Raw genomic sequence first — 21,399 nt, forward strand, 5'->3', positions numbered from 1 at the left:
GTTAAAATCCTCAGACACTCATTTTTTATTAAAATCCTCTGACGGGGGTTTGAGGAGTGTTTCTCCAGCCCGAGCAGTCAATTAGAGTTAAAACATGTAAATTAATGAGAGTGAAGCGACGAGGTACACACTGCCATTTGGAGGAAGGTTAATTACGCAGAGAAACGGCTACAAACCGAAGAAGTCAACTTTAGAGAGGACGCCCACACATTGTCTCTGCGTCGGGTGGTGGAGTGGGTGGACGGTGTTTGACAAAGTAGGACACACACGTACACACAGATGCTAATTAGACTTAATGGCGGCACCACTCAGCCTCCAACTTTTTCTATGACTCAGCCTAATCAGACTTCAGTCGTCCGTGTAATCTGGACCGAACTAATCAACCACCTACACTACCAATCATCATGAGTCAGAACACTTAACTCCACAGTCTGGCAGGACGATCAACCTCAGATTAACGGGCTTTTAAATTACTTCACAGTCGACACCGAGTGAGCGATTTCATGACGCTCATCCCGATTCTGAAGGTCTGCACATGTCGAATCGATTAACATCAAGCGTCACACAAAGGGATATTTAACAACGCTTACCGTTATACTCCTAAATCAATATCAGATTTTGTTGCATTCGCTTGAAACTTAATTTAAAAAGGTAACTGCAAACTTTTAAGGAACAACAGGCGAGAGTTTGACAGGCTGCAGTGGATCAAACACAGGATGTGGATGAGAGTGTATACAACAGATGAAACATATTGTAGGTGTTGAAATGTTTGATTTGGACGGCCATGACTCAAAAAGAAAAAACTTTACAAAGCCAATAGAGTTGCCATGGCTGCGTAGAGCTCTGAATTTGACATCTTTATTGTCGAGGAAAAGGTTCCTACACACTGAAACACATAAATGATATTTCAACATAAGTTCAGAGACCTATAATGCTTTTTCTAGTTTTTTCCTTTCCATCAGTGTGTTATGGAAATCCTTGTGCATGTAAAAGATCATGAAAGTTAAACAAAGCCAGTCCGCACCCACAGAAGCTCCTCTCTCCCACGATCTGTTCGAGCACACAACACAATTAACCAGAGCGACGACTTACAATTATTTCACTATCGACTCATCTGCAGATTATTTTTACAACTTATTTCACATTTAGTCTATAAAATATAAGAAAATTGTGGAATATACTCGTCACAACTTCCCAGAACCCAAAGTGACGTCTTCAAATTGCTTCTTTTGTCCGACCGACAGCGTAAAACCCAAAGATTCCTCATTTATTGTCATAATTCACAAAGAAAAGGCAGCAAATCCTCACATTGAAGCAGCTGGAACCATAAGTGTTTGACAGATTTGCTTAAAAAATGACCGAAACCATTAATCAACTTATCGTCGCAGCTCTGCAGATGACTGACTTAATGAAACAGAATTTCAATGTGCTCATTTTTTCCATGTGTGCGTCCACATCTCATCAGTTACTTTTTCCGCTGGAGGACGTTTCACTCCTCTTACAAAGTCGAGTGACAGTTGGAAGGATTTTAACATGTTCACTCTTTAATTAACTGGATATTATGCATCCATCCAACCATCTGTCAGTCAACTCTCCATCTATCCAGCGGTAAATACAACCTTCTGTATCACAACACAGAATGTCCTCGGGACTTAATGAACACTCCAGTATTCAACGGCAGCAGCTCTGTATCTCATTAGCCGTCGGATCACTGAAATTTCATCTGTAATGGGAAATGTTTGCGTTCGATAGCGTTTATACATTAAACATTTTTTATGCATCTCTCCAAAGAGTCCAAGAGATCCATGTGGGAATGATTTTTTAGTTTTTCATTTGGATATAAATCACAGAAATATTCAATCACGAGAGATAAAAGTGGGACAGTAAATTCTATCCTTAATTAAATACTCTATGACAGAAGACAAGATGATTAAATCTTTGAGATGTACCATGAACTTTGTCTCCACTTGTCTGCCTCTTTAGAAATCGTACCAAAGCTTTGTGACCCCAGAAGAGAGAGTGATGTCTTCTCTTTTATTACGCTTTTCTATGATTTATGAAGCTTTATTCACCTGTAATAGAAAGTTCACAGTAGAAGGTAAGAGGAGATCTGGATAGAAGGAAACAGAGAGGGGACATATTAGATCAAAAGAGGAAAAAATGTCCATTGAAATGTATCTAAAATGTGCAAACTGACATGCACCAGACAACAAAACATCTGTGGCAACAACAGAGCAACACAACGGCATCCTGGCATGTTGAAGTGCTCTTCAGATGTCATGGCTCCGACTGATGGGTATAAAGACCCAGACACACCAAAACCAGCATCAAAGAATGAGCAGCAACAAAGGCCGACTGTTGTGTCTCCGGTCAAAAAGCTGCACTTGAACACACCACAAAGACTCCAGCTGATGACCAACTAGATTGTACTATGTGGAAGGAAATATCTCTCCATACCACCAGTTGGAGGTAGGCTGCGTTTGTTAGTGAGACTCAGGACTGCAGATATTCAGACGGTTATTGTTTACGACCATCCCTAACTTTACTTTTTCCATCGCTTTTCTTGGAAGTCTTTTGCAGTGTTTATCGTGCATTGTTCAGCTCAGTCCCCAGATGTTTTTGTGGCGAGCAAAAGAGGAGTTTTGGGCCAAACCAAGATGTTTTCCAAACCCCAACCAAGTGGTTTTTGTGCCTACACCTAACCAGAGCAGGAGCACAGCGTTGTGACAAGAGAAAAATAGAAAAATCAACCTAAACAAACGTTAAGTTGCAACTCAAAGAAACGTTCAGTTTAAACGCATCTGCTATGGTTTTGCAAAATGTTTGGCTAAGATTTATTCTGGTGATTTGGTTGCATGTTTACATCGCGATGACGATGAAAATTTGATTTATCGGTTAGCTCTAGGGTTGCCATGGTAGTCCATGTTCCCAGGGTTACATGGTGGTTGTGCACACACTGATTATATTACTTGCCCACCGCCAAAAAAATCAATACGTAGTCGGACGACAGATGCTACGATTAAAAGCTGGCACAGCAGAGTAGCAGGAGTCACATTCAACCTGTGGCATGACGAGTGTAAGGACAACTAACTGACAAGATGACGGCCGAGGACTTGTTGTCAAAGCGAAAAGCAAAAGCGCATATTTGGTTTTAAACCCAGTGCTAACAGAGAACCTGATAACATTAACGAGGGAAAAGGAGTTGGTTACTTTACTGAGAAGTTGGAGGTGTGCAGCCTAACACCATTACCTCCAGACTGACTAAAGCTACTTTGCCCCGTGGACACATTTTTGATAAGACAGCGGTGCTAAACTCAACAAACACTTTGCATTTCCTGTGACTCGCCTACTTCAAATAAAAGTCAACTCGTGGTTTCAACGGTAAAAAAACCAGAGTACCGGGGATTACCGGAGTTGTCACGAGCTTATTAGCCAGTGGGAATATTTCGTCACCAACCCTCGTCAGCGCTCCTGCTGGGTGTGGTCAGAGGTCAGCGAAATGAACACCTTCCAGCTCGGTGTTGAGTTACTCTGTAAGGATACTCCAGAAAAAGCCCTAGTGGCAGAAAATCCAATAAAAGAAGGAGTTAACATGCATTCTTGGAATTCCCCCCGCTGTAATATCGATGCGTGTATCAAATGACTGTCGCTGGGAGAAGAAGTATGAGAGCGTGAAGGAAACGGGAGTGAAGTCAACAAATACACCCAACAAGCCGGAGGAACGCCAGCCGAGAAACATTATACAGAGAAAAAAAAAGACAGGGGAGGGTGAAGAGAAGGAGATTTAGTGTTCGACAAGTGCAAACTGAAACCTTCATATACTGTAAACACACACACACACCTACACACACCTGTGCTATATGACAGATGGAGAACCGGCGTTGAACACTGTGATGTGATTTGCAGGTTGATGTGTTTTTGCTGTCGTTGTATTTCATGATTGTTTATTAGACTTTGAGTCTTTTAAATCAACGACAACACACACACACACTAACACACACACGCTCTCACACAGACGGGGAGGAGAGGAGCCTTGTAAATCAGTTGTGCCGGCTGCTTCTTATCTGAGAAATGCCAGCTATGAGAGCAGGGCGGTACAGCGAGCTGAGGGCTGTGCAGCTCTCTCTTTAATGACTCGCTGGAGTCGCTGCCTCATTGAACAGCAGGGAGGAGGCGAGCGGCTGCCAGGTTGAGGTAAGAACAGCGTCGCAGTGTGCAAGTAATGATGAAACGTTATGAAACAACACTGTATGTCTAACTGTTTCAACACGGATCACGGCGTGACATAACCAGCAGAGTCGCCACTGAACTGGTTGGACTGGTTCTGAAGATAACATCAGTGTGTGGTCCAACACTGATGATGACGCGTGTTAAAAATACTACATTGTTCACTAAAGGATGCTTCGTGACAATTTTCACTTTTCTCCTCCCCGTCGTGGTTTGGCAGAACTCAACACAGTAAATTTCACTGCTCAGATCCATCACCATTTACTCTTCTGACACAAATTTGGATGAATGTGTTGCTGACTCAGCTGTCGCTGCTGTTTGTTTCTGTATTTTTAAGTGGAAAATCACGACAGCTGTTATGGAAACTGCCAAATTCTGTGCGAGAAATCCAATATATTATGTAGTAACTGGAGCGTTTTTTGTTTTATATCTCGGCCTGTAACAAGAGTTAGGTACCAGCGCTAAAATGATGCATACTGCAGGAACTGGAACCATACGATGAGATATTTTTTTTCAATACATTTCTTTCCTGAGCTTACATATACTTTATTTTATGTCACAAAAGGGGACAAATCCAGTGAAATACAGAAAAAAATAAGCATTATCTGAGCAAAGAAGTAGAAGAAAGAGATTTTCATATTTGATTTATTTTTGATGGTTGATATTATCAGCCACTATTGGTTTATTGCAGATATATCAGTATTGGCATATAAGTTGTCCACTTTGCGCCCGTATGAGAAGTTTTTTTAGAGATTGTGATTGTGACTGCATCAGGACGGTGTGAAGAAACAATAGTTTTGACATTTTGCCACATGAATATGATCAACTGACGCATCATAATGACCCTGCACCCCTATCCAATTTGTATCCTTGATAATCAACACTTTCCCATTAAATCCTCCGGTCTTACTAACATTCATATTGTACATAACTTGCGCCTTAACTTGATGAATAAGACCACTAGCTGCACGGCTAACTGAGCTAAGTAGCTAACTGCAGCTGCTGTGACCAGTAGTCAACTGTTAGGTGATGTACTGCCCCCTAGTTGTTTGGAGTATGAATCTGACAGGTTTTTAAAGTAAGAAAAGTTGATTTTTGTGTCAAATCGCAACGCTTCAGGATGGCAGCTGGCCCGAGCTACGATCCCAAAGCATCAATATTCCATCATTCTCCAGTTTCAGCTTCTCAAACATGAGGATTTGCTGCTTTAAAACATTTATCATCTGTTTTTTCAGACTCCCGGGCGGAGAAGTTGAGCTGTGTTAAGACGTTTAACTGGACTCTGGGAAAACCGTGACAGTCATTTCTCAGAAACACTGACAGACGATGAAAACAGCCATAGAAACCTCTCACACTCCTGCAGCTGATCCACTTCTCCGTTAATCTGTGTGTTCACTTTGTTTCCCCACAACATGGAGAAATAAACTCCCTCCATGTTCGCCTCCTAATACCTGCAAAGCTCCACGAGCTGGATCATATTTAATGATTTGCTGCATGTGTTCTGCAGGCACCACCTATCAGTTATTGGCTGTGTTAAAATTAAATCATCTATTATTATTTGTCTTAATAAGCCTTTGTTTTCTGCTTGCCAGCGTTACCAAAGGGATCGACTTATCTCCAGGACAGAAAATGTGACGCGAGTGTAGCTCACAAAAACAGACTCACACTCCGAAGGCTGTAATAATCAGAGTTTTTTTGAATTGAGGATTAATTAACGCTGGTGGTAATTTCTTGTTTCTTGAAGGGAAAATGCATTTTCCTAAATTAAAATCCCTTTTCCATCAATCTTGCACCATCGTCGAGCTGGATCACGCTCCCTGTTTTTCTCCCTGAATCTCTCCTTCACAGCCTCAGTGTTACCGCTCGAACTGTGTGGTTAATCCACTGTGGCATGCTAAAGGCTTTACACGCACACTCACATGCACACACACTCACACACACACACACAACCACACACACACACACAACCACACACACACACACACACACACACACACACACACACACACACACACACACACACAGGTCTGTGCCTGTAGTGGAAGCCTCGCAGACATGGGATTTCCTTTCACATCCAATTGAGACCAAAGAAACTTGGTGAGAAGAGCATGGAAGAGATAAGCTGCAAACACACACTCACACACTCACACACACACACACACACACACGCAAACATAATATCAAACCAGCATCGAGCACAAACATCAATAGCCCAAACACAATGTTAACGTGATATAACACGCAGCTTATAAACCCCCCAAAGAGACATCAACTGTACACAAAAAAAAAAAAAGCGACCACCCTCCACCCACAAACACACACCGAACACACACCGAACACACACACACTTTTCTGTAGGAGTATGCAGACAGGAATTTGTTGGGACGTAATTACAATGTGGAGTCTGAACAGCATCCGATTAAGATCCAGAGGTTTTATGGCAGCCCTTTGAAGAGCTCAGAGTGCAGCGGCTCAACCTGGCTCAGCAAACCACACACACACACACACACACACACACACACACACACACACACACACACACTGAACACACACTGCAGAGACTGATGCCTAATCTGGTGCACCATTTTTCCAGCTCCAATAGCCAAAAAAATGTGATTTCATGAGGAATACATCTCACTTCTCAGCTGCCATCTGACGATGCAGCAGCTCTAAAAGTAACAAAATAACAAGTAATTTGTAGAGAAGTCTGGAAGATGTCGCAGTAATGAAGTAAGCTATACTGACGTGATGCTTTTGTTAAACGCAGCTAGTGGTTTTTGATTTTTGATAGTGAGATAGTGGCGAGTGGAGAGCACAGGGAAATATGGAAGACAAATGATATGCAACGCAGATACCAGATCGTATCAGGACGCAGGATATTGTGACCACATGGACGGAGCCGGAGGCCACCAGTGGTATCTCTGCTGCGATGCTGCGATGTTGTGAGGAATACGAAACTCGGACATTAAACTTAGAGCTGCAACAATAAATCAAACGACACCAAACTTTCCTCAACTTAACAGAGAGTTTTAGGGTGTTTCAGCTCATTGTTTTGGTTTTAGGCATATGTCAAGTAAGGTGAATAAACTTCAACATCTCTTCGTTACAACCAAAGGAACTAGTCTGCGAGAGTCGTCTGACGTCAGGTGTAGATCCAGAGCTCCTGGAGGAATAAACACCTGAAAGTCACATCAGATTCTGCTCGGATCCGGAGCCATATACCGACGGGAGGAGAGCTCGGAGATTACTTTTCAACTTTTGGGGTTAAAAAAGTAGATTTATCTTCACTCCTGTTTATCAGCCTGACTGCAGCAGTGATCCGTGGAGGTGACCTCCTTTGTCGGGTGTTTATGTTCTGTAATGTTGACTGCTGACTGGAGCTGGAGCTAGAATATTACTTTACTTGCTTGATGAAAAAGTCCCTGTAAAGTCCTTGTCGTCCACTGTGTTGCTTTATGGCACAGGTTTTTGAGGAGTTTTTAGCCGTGGAAGGATGCTTGTAAGACCCTGAGCTCTTGATATATAGTGTGTATTATATAAAAGTGCATTTCTGCTGCAGCTCAAGCTGGAAAAAACTCAATAATAATTAGCGTAATGTTGGTTTCTAAAAGCTAGAATGGTGAGAATCAAGTCCTGCCACTACATCTCTGGTTTCTTCAAGGGACAAGTAATCAATAAATCACCACAAAAATGCTGAATTACACAACTTCAAAACAATCCTTGTCTTTTACAGTTTTTGAGCCTCTTTCTTGCATTTAACTGGTGTCATGATAGGGAATATAATACTCCTACACTTTATAGGCACAGGAGGCATAAGAGCTAATGTTCAGGTGAAGACGGAGAAGGGCAGGAAACAAATGTAATTACCAGAGTTGAGAACTTTCCAGAAGGTGCTATTGATTTTCTATGATGCAGAGACGAGTTTATGCTTAGAGAGGCAGAAAGGAGAAATACAAATGTAGAAATGAAGCTTCTCTCAGGGAAAGTGTTCAATCCAACAGCTTCTAGCAAACATAAATCGTGCTGTCCGCCTGTGATGTGATGGATACGACTCAGTTTGATGGATTACACTCATTTAGGTCAAGATTATTAATACTACCCTGGTTCTCTGTAGGGAAATCTTCACCAAACTGATTCTAGGCCTTCATGTCCATCAGAATTTATGTGCAAAAATAGCTTTATGTGTGCTTTTAGGAGCAGTCACCACAGTAAAAACACCAAAAACTTGGAATAAACTCTTAACTTGGTTATATTAGCAACAGATGTTTCTGTCTGTTTCAACCGATCCAACCACTGAACTAGTTACCACAGTACCACCAGACTCCCTTAACAAATCGCATGATTTTGAGAGCTGTTGAGGGAGGAGACACTTAAAAAACTTTCTCAAACTTTGCTACAACAGATTCAACATTATTCAAGCCTTCTCGTAAATTCGGCATTAAAATAAATACATCAAGTTGTTTTTTTCCTTGTAAAAAAGTGTGATTTTGTAGTGCCGTTTTTGACAAAAGTGCTTGCTACCTGCCAACATTAAGCAGCTGTTTTAACACAGTTTCAACTGATTTCACCATTTACCATGAATTAATGAAAGAAGACAACATCTTATTGACAGTAAACATGTCAGATTTTACAAATAGAGTAAACAGTAATCACTATAGGCTACTTCTTTGTCATCCATAGAGAACGTCCCCAGACTCCCTTGAAAAATCGGTCAATTTTGCCAGTTGTTGAGTTAGGACATACTTTCTAAACATCATGAAACACTATCTATGACAAATTATAAATCATTCATGCCTTCTTGAAAATTCGTCATTAAATGCAATACATCAAGTTGTTTCTTTGTGTAAAAAGTGCCAGTTTGTGGCGGCTTCGCTGTACCTGCCAACATGAAGCAGCTGTTTGAACACACACTGTTTCAACTCATTTCACTATTTAAACTAAATTCATGATAAAAGACATTTTATTGACGGTAAGCATGTCAAATGTTCCAAAACTATTAAACAGTAACCAATATAGGTTACTTCTTTGACACTTGTGGCGAAAGTCGCCAGACTCCCTTGAAAAATCACACAATTTTGGGAGTTTTTGAGTGAGGAGGAACTTTTGAAACTTTGTGAAGGCTGCCTTTGACAAATTCTTAACAATGTGGGCCTTCTTTTAAATTCGGCAAATGTTATACTTTAAGTTCTTTCTTCTCTTGTGTAAAAAACATTGTGTCCGTTTGTCCCGGTGACGTACATGTTTACTTATATACAGACGGACATTGATACCAGGTCTGAACAGGGCATGTGTGTCTAATTTCATTGATCATGTGAATATCCGGTATGTAAATGTACGATTGTAAGTCTCAATTCTCCAAAAACAGCTGTATTATTGACTGATTCTGTTCCACTTAAAGACCAACCTCTTGTCCTGCAGCGTCAGAGAGGAAACAATGGATATAAACAAATCATGTTTCAGACCATAAAATCGCCTTTAACTCAAAAAGGACTGAAAAATCCCTGGTACGTTCTGCTCTAGCTTTGTCTTTGCGAGGATCCGCCACAGAAAAACATTTGTAAGCCACAGTTTACATAAGCTGCTCTGTAAATACCACAACATTGATCAACAGTCCTCTGTGAGCACGAGGAGTAATTCAGCTTTCAGAGGAGATTCACCCGCCGGTGAACCTGAGGGAAGCACAGAAAAGTCAGCTGACGGAGGGACCTAGTTTCATCCTTCAACCCCGAAACTAAAGCAACCTCAGAAAACCTACATTGTGATGAGACAGATGAAGAAGCTACTGTTCAGAAAACAGCTGACTTTTTCTTTTTTTTTTTCACGCCCTCTCAGAAGTTGGATTTTAGCGACTCCTCTCAACATTTAATCTTCCCGACATTAATACGAGTCGTGTTCTGACCTTTATGTGTTCTTGAGGTTTTACAGTCGGTTTACAGGGTTTTCTGGTGTCAGCGAGCGAAGTCTGACACAAATACAAGACATCAGGGACACATTCAGACAGTTTCCTGCTCTGTTAAACTGGCTCTAAAATGACCAGTCTAAACCTGATTTTTGGTTATTTTTTAAGTTTTCTTGCAGTGACAGAAACTGTGAAACTTCAACAATAATAGATTACACATAAACACATGAAATTACAAATTAGGGCCGCAACAAACAATTTTCATTGTCAATTAATCTGTTGATTATTTTCATGAATAATTGATTAGTTGTTTGGACTATAAAATGTCATAAGTGTTTCCTCAAGCCTAGGATGACATGCGCAAACCTCTTGTTTCGTCCACAACTCAAAGATACTCTGTTTACCGTCACAGAGGAGGAAAGAAACTGTAAAATATTCACATTTAAGTAGCTGGAACCAGAAATTTTGTCATGCGGACATGTTGAGCTCGAGCTTCGTCAGACTGGCCAGCTGTGGTTGTTTTGAGGGGAAGTGAACCAAACAGAGAGGATCAGCTTCTTGTTGTTTAATGCGACGACGCTCATCATGATTTTCAGGTGACACAACGATGCCTGAAACCAATCTTGAGTCGCTTGAGGCGTTCGCGCATTCCTCGGACTACGTTTCTAGCTTTACATTTTTAATTCTCGCAATTTAAGCATGTGCAACGTTCACTGTCTTGAGGCTAAGTAACCGTGGAGTTTAAGCGATTCGGGAAAAGACAGATGATTGTTCGAGCCTCATATCCAGGTCATCAAATACTGACGGATATGGTTTGTGGCTTAGTCTGAGCCAGCGTCTGAATTTGACGACCTGGGAACAAGGTCCAGTCGTTTTGAGACTTTATAATGCAGAGAAAGTTGCATCTTATATCACATTAAACATTTCAAGGACCTGCTGACACACTGTAAAACTCTAAATGTACAGTATTGCACAACACACACAGATTATTCGATTACAATGGACAAATAAGCTCAAATTAAGACATTGAATTTGGAAGACAGCTGAGGCTGATGACAATGTCATTAAATTTGGGGGTCATTTTGATCTGATGATGGCGCCAAATGGACCATAAAGTTTATTACGATTCCTCCTGATGGGGTCATGAGTATCTGAACCATATCTAATGACAACACATCCAAATAATTGTCGAGATATTTCACTAAAACATAATAATGGCACTAGATGAAAAGTCAGGGGATAACCAGCGTCATCAGAATATATCCGCTGGGGACAACGAATGTCCGGCCCGGATTTGATTTCAATCTTCGAATCGATATTTTAGTCTGGACCAACGTGGGAAGACAAACGTGGAGTTGCACCTCGAGGGTGGCTCAAAATTAAAGAGATAAAACCTGAAAAAGAAACGCTGCGTCTCCATGTTTAATACAATATTGATCATTTAAAAAAGATACAGCCTGTGAAGTGAATCTATAGGCCATAAAATCAAACTTTTACTGAAAAACATTATTGCATCTATAACTCTTAACAGCTCTGGTCTGTTATCACTGGAACCAACAATCCACAGGAGGACTCATGGATTTCTTAAGTCATGGATAAGTTTTACTTTTTAAAAAAAAGAGGCCGAAAGACTTCAGGAATCAATAAGAATCCTCTTGTGATTAGCTTCCAGGGGGCAGATCACTGGTATTCCTCTTCAGATCAATGCTAAACTCGTGGGAGAGCTCCTTTTCTTTGATGATACAGAAAGCAAATCAACATGCCACTGAACATTCCTCCTCTGTGTTAGCCACTGGCAAACAGTTGCATGCCAGCGTGAACACAAAAAGACTTTTTGTCTTTCATGCGGGACACAAAAAAAAAAAAAAGAAGAAAGACCGCCATTAAAAAACGACTCCCAGGAGGAGAGAGAGGGATTTCTGAAAAACAAAGAAGATGAGAGCGGCGAGAAGAAGGTGTGTCATCAAAAAACGTGATGTCTAACCGCACAGACGCGTTTCATTATCATGTGGGGAAAATTTACAGCTTCTGACTGGGGTTTCTGCTGCAGCTGCTATGTATCGTCAGGTCCGCTGAGGGAAAAAAACGAAAATCTCATAATCCTCGGACAGAAAAAGGCAATAAACAAAGTGTGAGCAGAAGGCTGGAATGAGTCAGCAGAGGTTAGGAGCTACAAAGTGGCACAGAAAGACAGATCTGCTCTGCATTTGTTTCTCATACATCTTACGGCTCGGCACAAACCCTCAGAGGGAAACAGTAATAGAGCTCATAGATCTGGAGCAGAAATGTTAATGCACACTATTTAATATCCAACAAAGCATTTTCTGTTTTAATACAGCCGGTAAAAACCTCAACCTCTGTGAGAATCACCTCACTGGTGTTGAGGATTGTTAAGTTTGTTATGTGGACATGTAGGAAGGTTTCCATAAATCAATCACCAAATGTTCTGAGAGGTTTTCTTTCCAGTCCAGCTTGTTAAATGTGAATATTTTCTGGTTTCTTTTCTCCTCTCTGACAGTAAACTGAATATATTTGGGTTTGAGGGCGTCATCTTGGGCCCTGATCAACATGTTTTACCATCTTCTGACATTTGATGGACCGAACAACTAATTGATTGATCAAGGGCATCATCAACCATGCATGTAAGTTATATACTAACCAGTAACTAACGGTAAATTACATGATTATATGGTTTGATAACTAACTTTGAAAGTCCATATTAATAATGGACTGAAGACATTTGTTACTATTAGCAAGATTTAAAGGAGCATTATTCACCCGAAGTTGATTTAAATTCACAAACGTCACAGATATGACGAGGAGTGAAGCCGCTGGCTGCTCTGTCCCACTCGCTAATATATTGTAATAATACCTTAGTTTTATAAAGCACCTTTCAAGAGACAGGGGGACGCTTTACATGGGAGGGAAACAAAACAAATCAAAACATGAGCAACATTTCAAGAAGCATTACTCACCTAAAGTTGATTTAAACTGACAAACGTTACAGATATGACGAGGAGTGAAGCCCCTGTATGATCTCTAACAGTCTTGGCTCTCTGTCTCACTCAGTTTCTCCACCTTGCAGGAATCTCGCTGTCATTTTTGATCAATCCCTCGATTCAGACAAACATGTATATTCAGTAGTTCAACCTGGCTTCCAGAAATATTTCCAGGATCAGATCATTTCTTTTCAAACAAACATCTGGAGACTGTTATTCAAGCATTCGTAACCAGTCGATTAGATTATTGCAACTTCTCTGGCATTAATAAAGAAATCCCCAAACTCAAGACAAACTACAAGACAAGACCACATCACACTGATCCTGGCTTCCCTACACTGGTTACCTTATTGATTACCTACAAAGCCCCGAGAGGCCTCGCTGACAGATCTATTATTGCCCTTTGTTCCGTCTCTTGCTCTGAGATCCTCAGTTGCTTCTTTTCGTGTTGTTCCAAGGTCTGGATTAATCCACAAAGGTTGTCGTCAGAGCTCCAAGACTTTGTAATGACCACCTGAGGAGATCAGGTAAGGTTTTAAATCACTTCTGAACAACCTCTCTTTGTTCTACGTGTTTTACTATTTGCTTTGCGTGTCATTCGGTTTTGGAACGGTTTTAAAAAGGTACTTTCAATAAAGTTTATTATCATTATTATATGATTGGTTAAACAGGGTTTCTAAAGTCATCAAGATTATTTTTAGCCAAATTTAAGATCAATTTTTGTCCAAATCATATTTTTCTTATTCATACATTGAAGGTAAGTTGTTAACATTTGTGCAGAGGTTGGTTTTATGTAGTTATTGAGTGAGTTTGGTTAATTAACATCATTATAGACAGGTAACTATGAAGTAAAAGACCGTATCAACAGGGTTAGTAGCCATTAGCTTTTAACAATATTGTGTTTTCCAAAGCTACAACAAAGTCTGTTGGGGAATAAAATCAGTTCTCAGATGATTAAACAGGCTGTAAGTTTCATTAAAACCACTTTATTTGAGAGTGAGCAGCAGCAGCATGTCAGCAGGCTAACTGTGCTTCGCTCCATTGTTTCCTTGTGCTTTCACAACTTCAGCGAGGTTGTTAGGTCAAAGTTGATCCCATAAACTCAGTCTGTAAACTGACAGTGGAGAGTTTTATTGTCGGACTCAAGTTCTTTTCTTTCAAACAAGTCTTAATAACCTGGAGGTTTTGAGTGCAGCATCAGCAGAACCGTTGACCAAACCAACAGAAATATGATCCAAGTTCTACTGAAAAAATAATTATTGTTTAACTTCATTTCAAGCTTGCACACACCGGCAGGTAAGAGTGATCCATCTGTTCTGTTTCACATCTTTTACATCATCCTACAGCCGCGACCGATTCCCTGTTATGAGAGAAAAGAGACAGACGGAGGAAGCAGAGACTCATGTAAGGAGGTCCCTACAGAGGTCATTTGTCCTTTGCAGTGGAGCAGAGAAGTACGTCTGTTCTTAATTAACTCCTACATCGTCATACCAGAGCCATGCAGGATTCCTCAGAGACCACAGGGGCTTTCCCTTTTTCCCATGTACTGTACTGTAATGGACTCTGTGAGGGGAGTGGACGTCCAGGGAACACAAAAAAACCAAAAGATAAAGAAACAAAGGTTGGGATTGAGAAAGAAAAACTCAGCTCGCACCACAACAACACCCTGAGGAAGGAAAGAAACCTTAAATTATCTAGACATGGAGAACATTTTCTGGCAGAATCGTGTTTGGAAATGTCCAAATTTACTTGGGTTTGGTATAATAACAAGTATGTAACACAGACTCAATATTAATTATCTTTATGCTTTGTTCTGCCGGACAAAGAAACCCACAGAGAAGTGTCAACACATCCAACCTCCGACCTCTGGCTTTATGACTTTCGCACCAGGGCAGATGTTTACAAGAGAACACGTCTGAGCTTTATCACGCAGACAAAGCTCTCACAGTGAAAACTCGTCAGGGATCACTCGGAGGTCTTCTGAAGGCCGTGACCCTCGACTCCGACAATGAACCGGCGGACTACTGAGGGAGAGGTTAAAGGTTAACTTTCAGGATTGACTGCAGTGAGGAGGGAGACCGTGATGTGGAAGGAAAAGTGTCGGCACTCCTTTAACATTTAAAGTGTGTTTGCTTCTGTGTTAGTGATGTTAAACAGCTGGGAGGACTCTTAAATTAGCTGTTGGAGAAGCTACTCAAGATTCTCAACATCAACAAACATCATTTTGTTTTAATAAATGTTAATTATCAAATCAATTTGTACATCAACAGAAGCTTAAGTTGTAATATTTGATTCATTTCTCAAACATTTGCTGCTTCAGTTTCTCAAATGTGAGAGTTTCCTGCCTTTTACAGTTTTGCACTACAAGACATTTAAAGACTGACCTTGTACTCTGGGAGGTTATTATATAGAAAAGGCCTATAGCACATAAATTAATTAAATGTATAATCTGCAGATTAACAGCTCATGAATACTATTTCAGTTCCAAATCTATCTGACAGCTTTTGAATATGAACATTAAAAGAATAATGTCTGATTACTTTTAATTTAGATTATTAGGCTTCATCACAAGGACAACTTTAGGTTGAGGGCTGCTCATAGTACGGTTCAAAAGATTATCACATCCTATATTTAGCATTTGTACGACTATATTATCAGTTTCTAGATAAATTAATCATCTGAATTTGCAAAGAAACTAGTAACTACACTTATCAAATACATGAAGCAGATTAAAAAGCAAATCCAGTAAAATATTCTCAAGAATGTTAAAAATGCTGGCTAAAATTTGACACCAGGTTAGTGACTCTGTGTGGTTAAATGCTAACATCTTAGCTCAGTGTATTAGCATGCTAACATTTGCTAATTAGCACTAAACCTAAAGTACAGCTGAGCCTATTGGGAATGTCATTAGCTTTGCAGGTATTTCATCAAGAACCAAATAGAAACTTTGACCTGATGGTGGCGCTAGAGAAAAATACATACGATCACCAGATTTATTATGATTCATCCTCTGGGGACCGCGAACGTTTGCACCAAATTTCATTCCAATCCATCCGACAGCTGTTGAGATATTTCAATCTGGACCAAGCGAAAAACATTGCCATCCCTCGAGCTGCTAGCACGGCTAAAAACAACTTAAACAACAATCTCACTTTCATCTCAGTTGGACCAAAGTCATGTTACGTCAAAATACCCAACAGTGGGGGCCATTTACCCTCAAAACTGTACTCGGATGCAGAAGATAAAGACTTTAACGAGCCAAACGAGACTCGTTAAATTTAAAAAGGTGCCTTTTTTTTTTTGCTCTTTCAGTCTGTGGAAGTCTCATTCGTCCTCATGAAACTGTAAAATCTTGGCATTAAGTATTCATCAGAGGAACATAAAACTACAGTTACAGGTCCGGTTCTGAACAATATGGAGGACTGAGTCTCTCTCTGCAGCCTCACACACAACCACACACACACACACACACACACACACACACACACACACACCTGTAGGGACAAATACATATGCAGCGAAGCAATCAGAAATGTTGCCCATTTCCATAATGAGGTTCAGGAGGTGAAACTAAGTTCTATCCGGCTGCTCTTCATCTCTCCTGTTTCTCTGTTGGTGGTCTTATTAAATCCTCTCCATCTCCACGACCTCGTCTTTCCTGCGGCCGTTCGGAAACTCATTAGACTCGCTGTTTAGCAGCTGTTGAATCCGTCTCTCGGGTTGTCGATCCGTCTCCGGAGCTTATTGTCTCAATGTGGCGCTGAACAATTTTAATATCCAAAAAAATCAATCTCGATCTATCGGGAGTATTGAGAAGGCCGTTAATGAGTTAGGAGATAATTATGCGATTTGGACCCAGAGAGGGGAAAAGCAGAATAAATGTTAATATCTATTAAGCACTTTTAGTTCCTAAATCAGTCTTCTGGACTGCCATCTTGAGATCTATTACTTCTTTCGAACCGACACTCATGTCTGTTCAATCCAAATTCGACCGAAGTAAACTTAATTAGCAGAAATGATTGTGCTGATTTTTCATAGTGTAAGCTTTCAAGCACTCGTTATTAAAATATACGAACAATTAAATGCAACCATTTGGGAGTGGATAATGGATTATCAGTAGTCTTCTTGGTTTGAACTCGAGTTTGCTCCCATCTCTCCTCTGGTTGGGCAATATATCTTAAACGTGACTCTTTAATAAATTTACTCTTTTGTTGTAAAATACCTTTAGGAGAGGATGTTTGTGGTTAAAACTCTCCTCTCAAACATCCTGAACCTCAATTGTCCACCTGATCTTGAACCCAAGATAGAAAAGTTTTTGGATCCCCCAAAAATGTAACCTAATATTTCTTTTCATTGTCTACTGATTAATAGTTTTGTCTATAAAATATCAAATATAATGAATAATCATTTCTCACAGCCGAAGGTGACTTAATCAGAAGTCTTGTTATGTTTGACCAACAGCAAAAAACTCAAATATATGCAATTTACTTTCATTCAAAGTCAAAGAAAAGCATCAAGTCCACAAATGCCAGGCCAGTGACTGCAGTTCGAGTCTGTGTTCCAACATTTGTAAAGGTGACACCAGCTGCGTTTGTGGAGTCAAAAACCGAATATTTGTGTGGAAGTCTGGCCATCTGAAGCTGTGTTTTAAAGCAACATTATGCCGATTTTTTACTTTAAAATAAAAGCTTCAATATCATTTTGATGGTACAGTGTCTTGTTTGTCTTGTTTACTTCAAGACACAAGTTTTCAACACGTAACATTGTTTGTTACAGACCTGGGATTTGTATTTACGACAGTGGTGTCACACAAAATGCCAATTTTTTACCCAATGTTGCTTTAAAGCTAACACACAGGTGTTACAAAATGAGTTTTACCGGAGGATTTTTAGTTTGAAGTAGTTAGTCCAGCTCGTTGGAGATTTACGACCTGGATATGACAGTACGTGGCTAGAGTTAGGGAGGAAACTAAACATTTTTATTATCAACTGATGACTTTTCAACCAACACAAACACAGCCAGATCGAGTGAATGTTCTCACGTACTTACTTAAAAAAGCCACTGAAAGACAATTTACAGTCATACTTTACATCACCCACATGAAAATGTATAAAATGAATCCCCAATTGTCTTAAACTTGCTCTAAACGTAAGACTGGGGACGAGGCTTTATGGCATATTCTCTTAGAAATTAATAAAATGCTTGGATTAAACTCTCAGTCTTGCCCCAGGTGCATCCTGGGTATCCTCCCACGAGGTTCACAACTACAGACGACATCTGAACATCCTCCTGCGCTTTACACAAAGGATGAAATCCATCTCGGCTCAATAAAATATGGGATCTTTCTCCTTCCTGGTTTCTGGTTGAACAAAAGCCAAAATAATAAGAAAAGAAAAAAAAATCACAGGAGTATTCTTGCCGTTTTGATTCGATCTCTGTTTCTCGGTTCGAGCAGAAAACTGATGGATTCAGCTCTGCTTTGTGCAAAAACGTTAATTTTACGAGTGAGCAGTTTACAGACAGGGAGACAGGGACGCATCATATTTCATTAACGGCTGTCCTCTGTATTATAAGGGAGGCAATAACAAAGATTTCTACCAGCCCTCACAGCAGAAAAATGACCACAATATATCAGCTCAGGTTGATCAATACCAGCGACTCGACCGCTCCTCCGTGTGTGTGTGTGAAGATTTTTTGGCTTTCATCACTCCCATTTCAAGTTGTGCTCTGTTTTGGAACAAAAACCCACTGGACTTTAAAGAAACTCCCCAAAGTCATCAATTATTTGGCACCTTTAGTCACAGAAGAGCTGGACTGTGCACATCGGACTTGGTTTTAGGGCAGGCGGTGGATAAAAGCCCGAGTGTGCTGCAGGACAAATATATCCCGGATATTAGTCAAAAACATTGCAGTGCGGCAGATTTCCTGCTTCAGAGCTCAAAAACACTGCTGGTATTCTATTAAATCACATTTCTTTATTAGATTCTGTGTAAAGACTTACTTTCAGACAATTAAAAAGATTTCTTCCACACAGCTCTAAGAATAATGAAGAGTTTTTTTAGGTCAGAGATAAGACTTACAGCTTTGCTCAGGCTTCATTTCCTCTAAAAACTTTGTTATCTCATGAAGTAATTTTAAAAAAGTTCTTATCTGGTGTGTTTTCTGCTGCTTGGAATCAGCAGAACAAGCTGTTAATACAATACTGAGACATGTAGAGACATGTTGGGAGATCTGCAGAAGTTAGAATAATCAGTCTGTTGAGAGAAAATAAATCTGTAAATATTTTCATAATCAATTAATCCCAACATTGGATGGTTCATGGTTCTCGAAAGTGATACTCTGGTGCTTTTCCTGACCCAACATGGTCGTAAACTTAACATCTTTGACTTTGGGCTGTTTCTCAGACAAAACAAGACATCTGAGTCCTCATAGTCTGTGATTGACATTTTTCACTGATGTTTTAATAAACCAAACAATTCACCAGTTTATTCAAGAAAATAACTGGCAGATTATGGTGAAAATAGTCGCTACATGTTGCAATCCAGCAGACACAAAACAACATCAGGACTCATTGTAAGTCTCGTCTGGCCTTTAACTTTCCTTTTAGCTCTGTTTTGGTCTCCACCAGCTCCTAAAAAAATCATATGTTACAGCCTCGATGAAATGACTCATCAGAATTTGAGCCATCCGTCTGATAACATTTGGAAAGTCTAGAAGAGCCAAGCGATTAATTAGCCAGGCGCTAGACCAGAAGTTAGCAAACTCGGTTGGTGGAGGTCTCTCGTGCACGCGCTCTACGGGTCGTACAACGTGGTGAGCTTTTTTTGGCTTCTTGAACGAGGTCCCGCCTCCGAAGCTGTATCCAAATTGTAATTGTTCGATGGTCACGTGTGGCTGTAAGATTTATTTGCAAGATGAGACATTAAAAAAGTCCCAACATACGTGGACAACGTGATGCATCTTCATTAAGTTCCCGCGTGTCCAAAGTCTTTGAGAAAACTGCTCTCATGGATCAAGATCACCATCTACTTCTGACAAGGAAAGATGATTTGCACTACTTCAGTTTCGTCTGAATTATTCTTTTGACGTCGTCACATAAAAAGGACAGATAATGGGACACTGAACACATCGTTTCTGATCCAGCAGGCAGACATCAGGAGGAAACGGGACAATTTATATGAAAAAAGAAAACCTGCTCATGAATCAAATGAAACCACGGATATGATCTGTAGATCCAATGTGAAGTTTGGATTTGAACTTCTACAGCAGTTAACTGATTTTCCTGTCATCTCTGCTGTAATATTACCCCAAAGTCAGACTGTTATAAAGGGAAACCTGCAGCACTCTGGGCCTCGAGGACCGAGTACTGAATCCAGGTTTGTGTTTGAATTATTCCACTCGTGACTTCATAATTCTGTCCCCTTTGTTCTGAGGCTTTTACTGTGGATTGTTAATCACGTGAGAAAGTTAAGTGCTGCCAATGCAAATTGAAATGTGCATTCAATATTCAGGATGAAACCCTCTTAGAGTCCTTAAAATGTTATGAAATTAAAGTTCATTACCCAGAAATCCTCAGTCGTGATGTCTTTTTCATGTCTGCCGCTCCATCTTGCTGCTCACACTCTCATATTTATGTATTTTTCGTTTAAGGCCGCAATTTATCAACTTTCAGAGAGCATATTAACATCAGACTCTGCAGAGAAAAAAGAGTGAGTCTAAATTGTTGATAACAGGGAAATGAAGCTCGTCTGTTGTAATTTAGCTGCCTGGCGTCGCTTCCCCATCGAGCTGCAGCTCTTTTGAGACCTCTAACTCGGCAGTTTCAAAACAATTAGACCAGAAAAAGAGCACAGAGACGGTGCACAGACAGATGCACCGCAGCAAAAGGACCGTAATAACAATTATGCTAACTATTCATCCATCTCTCTGCAGTTTACCGCTGAATGCTCTGGAGCTTTGTGGCACTAATTTCAATGAATCATCTGTGACTGGAGGTGTTGGTTTTTTTTAATCTCATGCCTGCAGCTTTTTTTCTCAAGCATCAAAAAGGAGGTCCGGATTCAGCACAAACACCGATTTACTCAACAGAGAGAGCTCGTCGGCGTTTTGTGAAAAAGAGCGTCAACACGACCGTCACTCCGACTTTCGTTCTAGCAGTCAGGCCACGTCCTCCTTCACCCCTCCGCAAACAGCTGACATCTTGTTTCGGAGCCGGATGTGTCAGTGATAAGGACCGGCACTGTGGTCGGCATTCAGAGCTCCCTGCTGGTATCA

The 21,399-nt window shown here is 40.4% G+C and overlaps 1 protein-coding gene across 1 annotated transcript in view; it reads right to left on the bottom strand.

Annotated features, from left to right (window-relative positions):
• LOC311252453 (plexin-B2-like) overlaps positions 1-21,399 on the bottom strand; it is a 175,379-nt gene that overhangs the window by 121,621 nt on the left and 32,359 nt on the right. The window lies entirely within an intron of this gene.

The sequence above is a fragment of the Pagrus pagrus genome, assembly GCF_965226575.1.
Source record: "Pagrus pagrus genome assembly, chromosome: 23".
NCBI lineage: Eukaryota > Metazoa > Chordata > Actinopteri > Spariformes > Sparidae > Pagrus > Pagrus pagrus.